Source organism: Aquarana catesbeiana, linkage group LG08, assembly GCF_042186555.1.
Source record: "Aquarana catesbeiana isolate 2022-GZ linkage group LG08, ASM4218655v1, whole genome shotgun sequence".
NCBI lineage: Eukaryota > Metazoa > Chordata > Amphibia > Anura > Ranidae > Aquarana > Aquarana catesbeiana.
The window spans coordinates 102518973-102532154 of NC_133331.1; the positions used below are offsets into that span (position 1 = coordinate 102518973).

Genomic DNA, 13182 nt, shown 5'->3' on the forward strand with positions numbered 1-13182 from the left:
CAGTTAAAGCGACGCAGTGCCAAATTGGAAAAAGACCTCTGGTCCTTAGGCAGCATAATGGTCAGGGGCTCAAGTGGTTAAAGCTAATATGGCTACCTCAGCAAGAACCTGGAAGGCTGAAAACAGCCAATCAAATTAACTTGGCATGCTTGGTTGGTTTACCTGCCAAAGTAAAAACAAACTTCTGGCCCTTCAAATGGAACCAAAAGCTCTCTATATCTCAACTAACTATATAATTATACACTCTTTTTATAGCTCACAGGCTTTGCTAAAACATGGAGCTCTGCTTCTTGAGCTGGGGAAAAAGTATCCAATGACTCTAAATACAGAGTATCCTTCTGGGTGATAAACTGCATCCTCAGTAGAAAACCGGGAATAACTCGCAGCGCCTGTATTAGCGTGCTTTTTCTTTCGCATGTTCGTCTGGTTGAAGTCTTAATTGGCTTAATTGGGTGTAACTAAATGACCATTACTTCCTGTTTTTCTTAGTAAATGAACCCCATTGTCTTATTTTACTACATTACTGCCTGAAAATTCTCTTTCGGCTGGATGGGCAAAAATTCCCACCAGAACACCCCAGCATCTTTGGAAAAGCCTGCTTAGAGGAATGGGGGCTATAATAACTGCAAAGAGAGGATCATCACCAAAATAATTACCATAGTTTTGGAATGGGGGGTGCAAAAAGCATAGAAAGTATAAGGTAGGTGTCTACAATCTTTTGAACATATAGTATATTCGTATTTCACTATTCACTATAGCTGTCATCAGCTATATAAAGGAAGGGGTGAGGATAGTGGTGACATCATTGCCCAAACAAGGCGATGTGGCCACTTGAACTTTCTGTCCCTGGCAAGTTTTTAGACAATTTAAATACAGGGGGTCTTCTGAAGTTAGGTATCTGGGAGTGCCCCAGGGGTTGTGTTTCTGTTCCATCTTCAGGAACAAGAGGTGATATGTCTCTGTCTTCAAACATGTCAGTGGATAATGGTTCAGAGAGCTCCACAGTGGGAACAAGGACCTTAATTGAGTGACCATTGGACTTTGTATTATTGTCAATATCCATGGCCTCTCCTGGGGGTCTTGGAGATAATGATGGAAGAGCAGAAGGCAGCCACTGTTGAACCTCTAGTGGCCTCCCAGTTAGTCTCAATGGTTATGAGAAGTTTACCATGGATTTCTTTTATCTGGATATTGTAGATCAGAGTACCTGAGGCAGGCTATTGTATGACAACTCCAGGAATTTCTTCCCATAGTGTTTGGAATTGTCTTTGCTGGTATGTGCCTTTATGTAGTGATGGGCCGAACACCCCCCAGTTCGGTTCGCACCTGAACAGGAAAAAAGTTCAGGCCAGAGCTGCCAACTCTATTTACGTCTATGGGATCTGAACATGAGAAATCAAAAGTTCCAATTTTGAAGCTTTATATGCAAGTTTTTGGCCATAAAAAAGGGGGGCCCCGGGTACTGCTCTGGGGGACATGTATCAATACAAGAAAAAAATTGTTAAAAAAGAATGTTTTTACAGGAGCAGTGATTTTAATGATGCTTAAAGTGAAACAATAAAAATGAGAAATTCCTTTAAATATAGTGCCTGGGGGGTCCCTTAGTCTGCCCGTAAAGTGTCACATCTGTGACATGTATAGAACCTGCTGTAGCCACATGCTCGCAACATGGGGGGGTGCTTTGGGGCAGGGAGGCTCTGCCCCCCACCCCAAAGTACCTTGTCCCCATGTTGATGGGGCAAGGGCCTCTTCCTGACAACCCTGGGAGATGGTTGTGGGGGTCTGCGGGCATAAGGCTTATCGGAATCTGGAAGCCCCCTTTAACAAGGGATCCCCCAGTTCCTCCCCCTTTGAAAATGAGTATGGGGTACATTGTACCCCTACCCTTTCATCCAAAAAAGTGTCAAAAATAAATAACGATAGGAGGCAATTTTTGATAATTTCTTTATTAAAAAAACCCCCCAAAAAACAATGTCTTCCAATGTCAATCACGACCGCCGGACCGGGGTTGGTGGGGTGAAATTGTGGGAGTTTTTTTATTTTTTTATAAAATACTTTTTCTACAGTGTCTGTATGCTCATTTTCATTTTTTTGTGCATGAGTACAAAGAGGAATGAACACCCCTTACTCATTCATATAAGGGGTTGGAACCAGATATCAGTGGGCTCCCTTATTCTAAATGGGGCTTCCAGATTCCCATAAGTCCCACCACGCAGACCCCCCACAACCACAGGGTCAGGGATATTGTCTCAATCAACATGGGGAAAAGGTGCCTTGCCAAGGCCCCCTCAATTTTAAGGGAATGTGGATTAGTATGGTTCAGAAAGGGCCCTTCTTTTCCTGGCTAGCCAGGCTGTATATCTGGATAAGGGTCTGGTATGGTTTTTGTGAGGGATCCCATGCCATTTTTTTCTGTTTTTTTTGCATGGCATTCTCCTTAAAAATACATACCAGATGCCTATCTAGAATGAGGGTCTTGCATGGATTTTAAGAGGGACCTCCTTAAGAACATCTGGCCAGGTATATTTCAGGAGAGATGGGGGGCTGTACGCTTGCTGCTCCTCCTTTCCTAGTTACCCAAACTGCATGTCTGGATAAGGGTCTGGTATAGGTTTTTAAGGGAGACTCCTTGCAAAAAACCTAAAGAAAAATGGTGTGGGTGCTCATGTTGATGGGGACACGGGCCTCATCCCCACATCCCTGGCCCTGTAGATGTGGGGGTCTACAATGAAGGGGGCCCCATTTAAAATAAGAGGTCTTCCAAAAATCCACCCCTATGTGAAGGGTATGAGTAAAGGGTATATATTACCCCTTATTAATCATTAAAAAAATGACAGTAAATAAACATATACAAAGTATTTTATGGGAAAAAAAAATGTGCCACAATATAAATCCAATGTCAGCCATGTCATCCAGCAATGCAGATCGATTGTCAATCACGATGAGCAACACTTTGCAGCCCCCCAATGCAAACATGATCCATGCCGCACTGATTCTCTCCTGCTGTACTCCTGCTGCAAATGACAGCTTACTCCTGCTGCAAATTACAGCTTCCTGACTGGCTGCTCCATGTCAACAAACTGGTTGGGGATACTAGTTTATGTCACATATGTGACAAATTACATCAACCGTTTAAAAACGTAATTTTTCCTGGAGTACATCCTACAGGCGCAAAACTTCACAAACAAATGTAATGCCGCATACACACGACTGGACTTTCCGGCAGAATAAACTCTGACGTTTTTTTCGACTGAGTTCCGACAGAGTTCCGCTGAAACGGACTTGCCTACATGCAATCACACTAAAGTCCGATCGTTTAGAACGTGATGACATACGACAGGACTAGAAAAAGGAAGATTTGTGAAAAAAATAAAAAGCATAGACAGGATATCAAGCCATAATAACTAGGCAGCGGTAAGGCCTCATTGTCAGAAACCATTAATCAGACTGAGACAGAAGTACAGTTAAATCACGGTTTAGGAGATATTTACTATACACGGGCGCGCCGACGTCATTGGCTCATGCGCACTTTAGAAAGGGAACGTGTCGTAAAATGGCGGCTCCCGCTCGCATGTGCGGGAGTCATGTCACACGACTTCGGCCAGTCACAGAGCCGGAGTCCGTAGCCCCGGAAGGAAGAGGGGTGAAGATGGATGCTTCCAGCCAGCGGGGACAGCAGTGACATTGCAGGCTTAATTTTCAGGTAAGTGACACATAATGGGCTACTATGCGATGCATAGTAGCCCATTATGCTTTACCTTTGCAGGGAAATAAAGAGGAAGTAAAACCCATCAGGGTTTACTTCCTCTTTAAGAATGCTTAAAATATTGATTACTTGTGGCTCCTTGTTTAATAACCAAGTCGTTTAACAACCTGGTCGCTGGAGCGGAACTTGGTCGTTAAGTGATTAGATCCTGTATTATATTTAATTTATGATCAAACACCCCTATGTTAAATAGAATTTGTCTAAAATAAATATACAGACATTAGAATGCCCATTACACTAAAACATTGTACATCTGGCATCAGGACTGAATTTTAATGATTACTTAAAAATGTGTTGTGTCAAGTTTTCATAATATAATTCTAAGTAAAACATTGAATAGATAAAAAATTCCAGCTCGCACACACACACGCATATACATTAGCAAGTAGTAACAGGGACTTCAGTATTGCTCACACTAGTTTTCATACCCAGTACCTGCTTCAGAGCATTTAACAATTTTCTGTTTCTCATGATTAGAATAATAGCATTTACTGTTGGGAAAGTGGAAATAACAATGTTACATATTATTGTTTTTTTGACATCCAGGATATATCGGGGATAGTTAATAAAACTAAATGTCCCATAGAAAATTAAATAAAGTATCAGGAGAGCAGTCACTGTTTTAGCAGCTGATAAGTGAGTCCTGATTCTGGAATGACCAAGTCCTTCATTGTTTTGCCTCATCCTTGACATGTGCTTACACAGAGAGGTGATGATGGTCCCACCTGCCAAAAAGATTACAAATGCCAAAGAAGCAACTAAAATGTATAAGTAAAATATACAATTACATTTACTCTCGTAGGGATAAATTAATACTTCTAATGTCACATTCCCTGTAATGTTTAAGGCTGTGATGGAATAGCCCGTGTACAGATCCCATAGGGCTGGCATTCCAACTGATCAAGACAGAACAACTGAGGACACAAGCAGCCAAGGTACCACAACAGGAAGATTTGCTTTGATTTTATAAAAATAAGGTCCATTGAGGTTGACGATCTTCACACAATAGTATAAACAGAGGCAGGTGGAGCACCAGAGACTGGACAATGACAGAGATGCTATAAGAGCTGTCACTAAATTATTTACCCAATCATCATTGTAGGCATCTAAACATATGTAGAATGACATCTCTACCATGTCATTAGCAATTTGCAGACAGATGTTGGAAATCCCAATGGCATTAAGAATGAGATTACAAGGATTATGCTCACGTGTTTTTAGCCACTCCAGAAAGTGAACAAATGAGATGAAGCTACTTCCAGATACACCAGTTACAAAAATTATACTATGGGCAACTATATCTGCAATGGATAAGCTATCCATGATGATGATGATAGCTTTGTTTCTGGATTCTTAGTAAAATCTTTCTCCAATTAGGGTCTGGTTTGGGTATTTTTTAAGAATATTTTGTCCAAAGTATTTAAATAGTTGAAGTTTGTTAGTCCTTTATGCCAAACAAGTCATGAAGAGTTTTTTCAGGTCTCGGTTTGCAGATGTCTGTTGTAATAATAGGTGATTTAATAGATGTATGAGTTCTTGTATGTCTTCATATGTGATTGTAGTTTCAAAGGTTGCCTAATTTTTCACCTCTGCTTGAGTTAAGCAAAATCTAAGGCTCTGTATTACATATTAGTAGAGAGCATATAAAAAAGAATGTATTTGCAAGTCAATACAACACCTGTCAATAGTTTTTTTTGTTCATCTTGCCTTATGACAAATTATGTGGTTTTTGATTGTCATGTTTTTCTACCGCATTTGCATGATTTCCTTGACAGAGAATTTGTGTGCAGTGAGGAAACAAATGACAGATTTGTAATAACAAGGTCAGACCAGAGCCTCGAGTTGCAAATCTGTTTAGTCAAGCTCATCCAATATAAAGAAGTATTTTTTGAGAGTCTAAAATGTTGAGAGTTATCAATTGCAGCTGTTTTCTAAAGCCTCAGATAATCACATAAATGTGTTTTCAAATGGTATGTTTGTCAAGCTTAATCATTTTGTCACGGTGAAAAATGCAGTGACATATAACAACCAATCAGAAATCGTCTTCCAGTGATATTTTTTCAGCATATTATAAATTCTGAATGATTTCTATATTTTACTGCACCCTTCACTGTTTTGTTTTTATTTGCGTTGCAATACTAAATAAACCTATGTGTCCAGTTGGTTTCCGCTAGCAATGAAAATACCAACTTTGGGGTTGCTTCACAGCCAAAAGCAAACATTCATACAGAAAGAATATACATAGATTGCAACATTCTTATGCCCCGTACACACGATAGGATTTTCCGACAGAAAATGTTTGATAGGAGCTTGTTGTCAGAAATTCCGACAGTGTGTAGGCTCCATTGGACATTTTCCATCGGAATTTCCGTCACACAAAATTTGAGAGCTGGTTCTCAAATTTTCCGACAACAAAGTCCGTTGTTGTAAATTCCGATCGTGTGTACACAATTCCGACACACAAAGTTCCACGCATGCTCGGAATCAAGCAGAAGAGCAGCACTGGCTATTGAACTTCATTTTCTCGGCTCGTCGTACGTGTTGTACGTCACTGCATTCTTGATGTTCGGAATTTCCGACCAACTTTGTGTGACCGTGTGTATGCAAGACAAATTTGAGCCTGTCTGTCGGAAAAAAAACATGGATTTTGTTGACGGAAAATCCTATCGTGTGTACGCCCTAAGAAGCATTACATATGTTTTTCAGTCCTTTCATCTTTGCACTACATATACCAAGTGTTCAAATCCCTAGTTACATATACAATGGTCAGAGATGCTCGGGGACCATTTTGAGAACAGAATTTTCTCTGATGCATTCATGCTGGGGATGTATTACCCCATGTAATAAACCTAACTCCTCTTAAAGGGAATTCTTATAATTATTTTTAAACATTTTTCTGCCCAGTATGGTGATTAGGGATGAGCCGAACACCCCCCTGTTCGGTTCGCACCAGAACATGCGAACAGGAAAAAAGTTTGTTCGAACACGCGAACACCGTTAAAGTCTATGGGACACGAACATGAATAATCAAAAGTGCTAATTTTAAAGGCTTATATGCAAGTTATTGTCCTAAAAAGTGTTTGGGGACCTGGGTCCTGCCCCAGGGGACATGGATCAATGCAAAAAAAAAACGGCCGTTTTTTCAGGAGCAGTGATTTTAATAATGCTTAAAGTCAAACAATAAAAGTATAATATCCCTTTAAATTTCATAGCTGAGGGGTGTCTATAGTATGCCTGTAAAGGGGCGCATGTTTCCCTTGTTTAGAACAGTCTGACAGCAAAATGAAATTTCAAAGAAAAAAAGTCATTTAAAACTACTCACGGCTATTGCATTGCCGGTCCGACAATACACATAAAAGTTCATTGATAAAAACGGCATGGGAATTCCCCACAGGGGAACCCCGAACCAAAATTAAAAAAAAAAAATGACGTGGGGGTCCCCCTAAATTCCATACCAGGCCCTTCAGGTCTGGTATGGATATTAAGGGGAACCCCAGCCAAAATTTAAAAAAAAAATGACGTGGGGTTCCCCCTAAATTCCATACCAGTATGGATTTTAAGGGGAACCCCACGCCAAAATTAAAAAAGAAAACGGCATGGGGTCCCCCCAAAAATCCATACCAGACCCTTATCCGAGCATGCAACCTGGCAAGCCGCAGGAAAAGAGGGGGGGACGAGAGAGCGCCTCCCCCTCCTGAACCGTACCAGGCCACATGCCCTCAACATTGGGAGGGTGCTTTGGGGTAGCCCCCCAAAACACCTTGTCCCCATGTTGATGAGGACAAGGGCCTCATCCCCACAACCCTGGTCGATGGTTTTGGGGGTCTGCGGGCGGGGGCATTATCGAAATCTGGAAGCCCCCTTTAACAAGGGGATCCCCAGATCCCACCCCCCGTGTGAAATGGTAAGAGGGTACAAAAGTACCCCTACCATTTCACTAAAAAACTGTCAAAAATGTTAAAAATTACAAGAGACAGTTTTTGACAATTCCTTTATTTAAATGCTTCTTCTTTCTTCTATCTTCCTTCATCTTCTTCTTCTTCTTCTGGCTCTTCTGGTTCTTCCTCCGGTGTTCTTGTCCAGCATCTCCTCCGCGGCGTCTTCTATCTTCTTCTCCTCGGGCTGCTCCACAACCATGGCATGGGGGTGGCTCCCGCTCTTCTCTTCATCTTTTTCTCTTCTTCATCTTCTTCTCTTCTTCTCTTCTTCATCCTCTTCTCCCGGCCGCTCCGCACCAATGCTGGCATGGAGGGAGGCTCCCGCTGTGTGATGCGTCTCCTCTTCTGACGGTTCTTAAATAACGGGGGGTGGGGCCACCCGGTGACCCCGCCCCCCTCTGATGCACGGTGACTTGACGGGACTTCCCTGTGACGTCACAGGGAATGCCACAGGGAAGTCCCGTCATGTCCCGTGCATCAGAGGGGGGCAGGGTCACCGGGTAGCCTCACCCCCCGTTATTTAAGAACAGTCAGAAGAGGAGACGCATCACACAGCGGGAGCCTCCCACCATGCAAGCATGGGTGCAGAGCGGCCCGGAGAAGAAGATGAAGAAGAGAAGAAGAGAAGAAGATGAAGAAGAAGATGAAGAAGAGAAGAAGATGAAGAGAAGAGCGGGAGCCTCCCCCCATGCAATGGGTGCGGAGCGGCCCGAGGAGAAGAAGATAGAAGACGCCGTGGAGGAGATGCTGGACAAGAACATCGGAGGAAGAACCAGAAGAGCCAGAAGAAGAAGATGAAGGAAGATAGAAGAAAGAAGAAAGAAGAAGCATTTAAATAAAGGAATTGTCAAAAACTGTCTCTTGTCATTTTTAACATTTTTGACAGTTTTTTAGTGAAATGGTAGGGGTACAAATTACCCCCTTACCATTTCACACAGGGGGGGGCGGGATCTGGGGGTACTGGCCTGGTACGGTTCAGGAGGGGGACGCTCTCTCGTCCCCCCTCTTTTCCTGAGGCCTGCCAGGTTGCGTGCTCGGATAAGGGTCTGGTATGGATTTTTGGGGGGACCCCACGCCGTTTTTTTTTTTTTTAATTTTGGCCGGGGTTCCCCTTAATATCCATACCAGACCTGAAGGGCCTGGTATGGAATTTAGGGGGACCCCCACGTCATTTTTTTTTAAAATTTTGGCCGGGGTTCCCCTTAATATCCATACCAGACCTGAAGGGCCTGGTATGGAATTTAGGGGGACCCCCACATCATTTTTTAATTTTGGTTCGGGGTTCCCCTGTGGGGAATTCCAATGCCGTTTTTATCAATAAACTTCTATGTGTATTGTCGGACCGGCAATGCAATAGCCGCGAGTAGTTTTAAATGACTTTTTTTCCTTTGAAATGTCATTTTGCTGTCAGATTGTTCTAAACACGGAAAACATGCGCCCCTTAACAGGCATACTATAGACACCCCCCAGCTATGAAATTTAAAGGGATATTACACTTTTATTGTTTGACTTTAAGCATTATTAAAATCACTGCTCCTGAAAAAACGGCCGTTTTTAAAACTTTTTTTTTGCATTGATCCATGTCCCCTGGGGCAGGACCCAGGTCCCCAAGCACTTTTTAGGACAATAACTTGCATATAAGCCTTTAAAATTAGCACTTTTGATTTCTCCCATAGACTTTTAAAGGGTGTTCCGCGGCATTTGAATTTGCCGCGAACACCCCAAATTGTTCGCTGTTCGGCGAACTTGCGAACAGCCGATGTTCGAGTCGAACATGAGTTCGACTCGAACTCGAAGCTCATCCCTAATGGTGATGTATTGCCTTACTTAGCAATAGTACATTTGATGAATGGATGCTGTCTGACAGATGCAGTCTGACAATAGCTTATCCACTGTTCTAAGAAATGCTACCCACCCAGTGTGCTTACTTCAGGTAAATGGTCGTCTATGGAAAGTATGTACACAGCATATCATGGCATGTTATATCATTTACAGGACCTGCCATAGAAAGTTTGTTTGATTATGTTTTATAGTTTTACACACCAAAAAGATATTTACTCATATAACACCTCTCTCCGAGGGCTTTGTTTTCCTACTATTTTTTTGATATGTATTAATTCATATATTTAATCTATCAAATTCAAACTACTTGTGTGTATATATAATATGTACTACTGCATTTTCAGTTTGCGCCCATAGCAGGTACAAAATGTAGTATATTATTACAAAGTCTAAATAATGCAGCGCTTAAAATGACAACTAATAGTAAGTCCAAAGTAGAGGAGAGGAATATTCCAGTCACCAGCTATAGTGCATGTATACGAAAGCACTCGGCACCACGTGGTAAAGTAATCTGCTTACCAGATGGCTGGATATTATATGCATGTCGTAATGACCCCAGGCTCATCCTGCATATCCGGCTTTATAGCAAAATTATCCCCATAGGCCAAATAAACGATGTGCAGATAATATTCTCCCTCAATAAACTTCTCCAGGAACTCACATCAGATGCAAGGCATTCAGTAAATCGATCAGCAGTGCTCAATGAAGGAAATAAGTGACCAATAGTGAAGCCCACAATACCATTTAAAAACAAATTTATTGTAGTAACTTACAGTTTAAACTCAAGAGTGCATGCATCACAAGGAACAATCGGCTGCAGCATTCAGCGTGCTGGTGTCAACCTGCCTGACATGTTTCATCGCAAACGGATATCATCAGAGGCGTGGTTTCACTGACCCCACATGCCATATATATAAGAAGACCAATTACAATTGATTGGGGAAAGACAGCAGCTGAGTGTGATATACCATCAACCGGTGTAATGTGTTATGCGCACGCGCACCCGGAGGGCACATCTCATTGGCCATCTGGTGGCTTCTGACGTGGGGGTAATATCCTCCACGTCACTCCGTACACCCGAAGACCTCGGCGGGCCGCTGCCATTACGGCGCATGCGCAACCAAACCAGCCGTTCTATTGGCTTGCTAGGATGACAACAACCGACGCAAAAATGACGTCAGCTGCGTCATTCCATCAAGCAGGGGGATTACAACACTGGAACGCAGACGTATTACACAGCTGCGTTCCAAGGTGCAAAACAGGAAGTCTTAATAGCCCAGGTCAGTGGCAATGGAGCGCATTGCAGTCCAACATCCCGGAACATGGGCTAAAAGAGACTTAACACCAAAATGAACATCACCCCTATAGTAAAAATAGCAGAAAGCTGCTATATTAAAAGTAAAGTGTTAAAAAACATCTATCTAACTAAAAAAACAAAGCAATATGGAATGCCTGTGGGGAAACTATGGAGGAAGACATCCCAAGGTAAACCATAGGCAATTTAACAATATACAGCATGAATGGCATAAAGCATTAAAATTAGAATGTAGGTAAAAAATAATAATAATCAATATAGATAAAAAACATCAATCTCTGACATGTAATACATATAATGTATGACTGAAAAAGGACTCGATCATAAAATAAAATTAAGGCAATACAAAATAATATAGTTATAAACCCAAAAATTATTAGGTATTGACTACTCATAGGTATAAAATCAGCTAAAACTATTAACATCCCACTCTACATTCAACCCAAAGGGAGTATAACACTTCAAGTTATATATCCAGCGGGTCTCCAACTGCGAGATCTCCCTCTTAGTGAAGCTACCTCTCCAATGGGGTGTAAATCGATCAATGGCAGTGTCAGGTCACCTAGAGGCTGGGTGACAGATGCACATCGTTGGGATCAGGAGTGCACCGCAAGGTAGTGGACCCTACGGCTGACTGCTGCGGATTGAACCCTGGGAGGTTCAGGAAGCAGGTCTACTGGATCACTGACACAGATCCCACTGGGAGCTAGAGCATAGATTCCCCAGGGCGCGGAGTCTAAGAGCCAGCAGGTGTTCACCAGAGCCTTTAATGGTAAGGATAGACTGCGCTGCAGTCTGGCTCCAGGTCGCGACCCCCAGGGTCTCACAGCTCACGCTCACGGTAGACTACAGGAGAAGAGGAAGGAGGCAGCAGGGAAAGTAAGGGACAAGCCAAGGTCGGGGCCACAAGCAGACAAGGACAACAGAGTACACGCCAAAGTTCAGGGTCACAGGCAAACAGGGATAGTCGGGGACACGCCAGAGGTCAGGGTCACGAGCAGACAGGAATAGTTAAGAACAGGCCAAAGTCGGTAACAGGAATCAGATGTAGGAAACACAGCAAGTACACACAGAGGCTAACACACAATGGTTGATCAGCACTGCTGGCTTGCAGTGCACAGGTTAATATAGGGTTCCCTGAAAGGGCCTGGGGTGGGGCCATGCTTAGAGGAGAGGTTACAAAAGCAGTCAGGTGAGGGTCAGCTGGTCTCTAGAGATGAACACATGGAGACGGGTATGCTGATCGACAAACTCTATTGCATAACCATGACAGGCAGTAATGGTTGTTCCGGCTGGATTCTTGTTATGGTGCTCCAAATAGTGTCGTGACACAAGATCACCTGTGGGTGCTAAGGTAGGACAGGGCCTAAAACTTGATCGTTTTTTAACACAGCCCAATGTTTTTTCATAATCATTTTTATTTCATAATGTTGCCGTGAATAGGTGGTGATTAAAGAATAATTGTGGATGTTATCATTATTTATGGATATGTCCCTTCCTTTCAGCATGATAGTTCTATCCATAATGGAAACCTCCTCAATGGCTTTATCTAGGTCTACATTTGAATACCCTTTTTCCAAAAATTTTGTTTTAAGGTCAGAGGCCTGCACCAAAAAGTCTTCCTTTAAAGTACAGTTACGCCTCAAACAGGTGAACTGGCTTTTAGGCACAGATTTCATCCATGACGGATGATGGCAACTTCCTTGACCAATATACCTGTTTCGGTCAGTTTCCTTAAAAAAGATGGTAATCTTAAACCTATCATCTGTGATCTGTATATTTTAGTCCAGAAAGTGGATGGCAGCTCTATTCATCTCAAATTGTAAACTTATGCCCAACGTGTTCAGATTTAATTGCTGCATGAAGTTGGTTAGCAATGCCTCATCGCAATCCCATAGGAGGAGGATGTCGTCTATATATCTGCCCCAGAGCACCGACTCTGGTCTTCTGTCAGAATAGATGACATCCTTCTCCCACTTGGCCATAAACAAGTTGGCCATTCTTGGCGCGAATTTTGCGTCCATGGCAACCCCTCTGTTCTGGAGGTAAAAGGTACCACCAAACCAGAAGTAATTGCTTGACATGGCGAACCTGAGTAGAAGTAGTATAAACTATCTCTGTGATGGAGCCAAATGGTCATCTCTTGTTCGGAATAGGTCCACAGCTTCTAGACCATCAGAGTGGGATATGATAGTATAAAGCGAAGTTACATCTGCAGTTGCCATGATATAGCTTTATTTCCACTTCATGGCTTCTAGAATCTGCAAGACCTGAGAAGAGTCTTTCAGGAAGGAAGGAGTCTGAGATACCAACGGTTGTAA

At 42.6% G+C, this 13182-nt stretch overlaps 1 pseudogene; it reads right to left on the minus strand.

The window, feature by feature from the left end:
- Window positions 1–4144: 4144 nt before the first annotated feature.
- Window positions 4145–5089, minus strand: LOC141106695 (taste receptor type 2 member 40-like; annotated as a pseudogene).
- Window positions 5090–13182: the final 8093 nt, after the last annotated feature.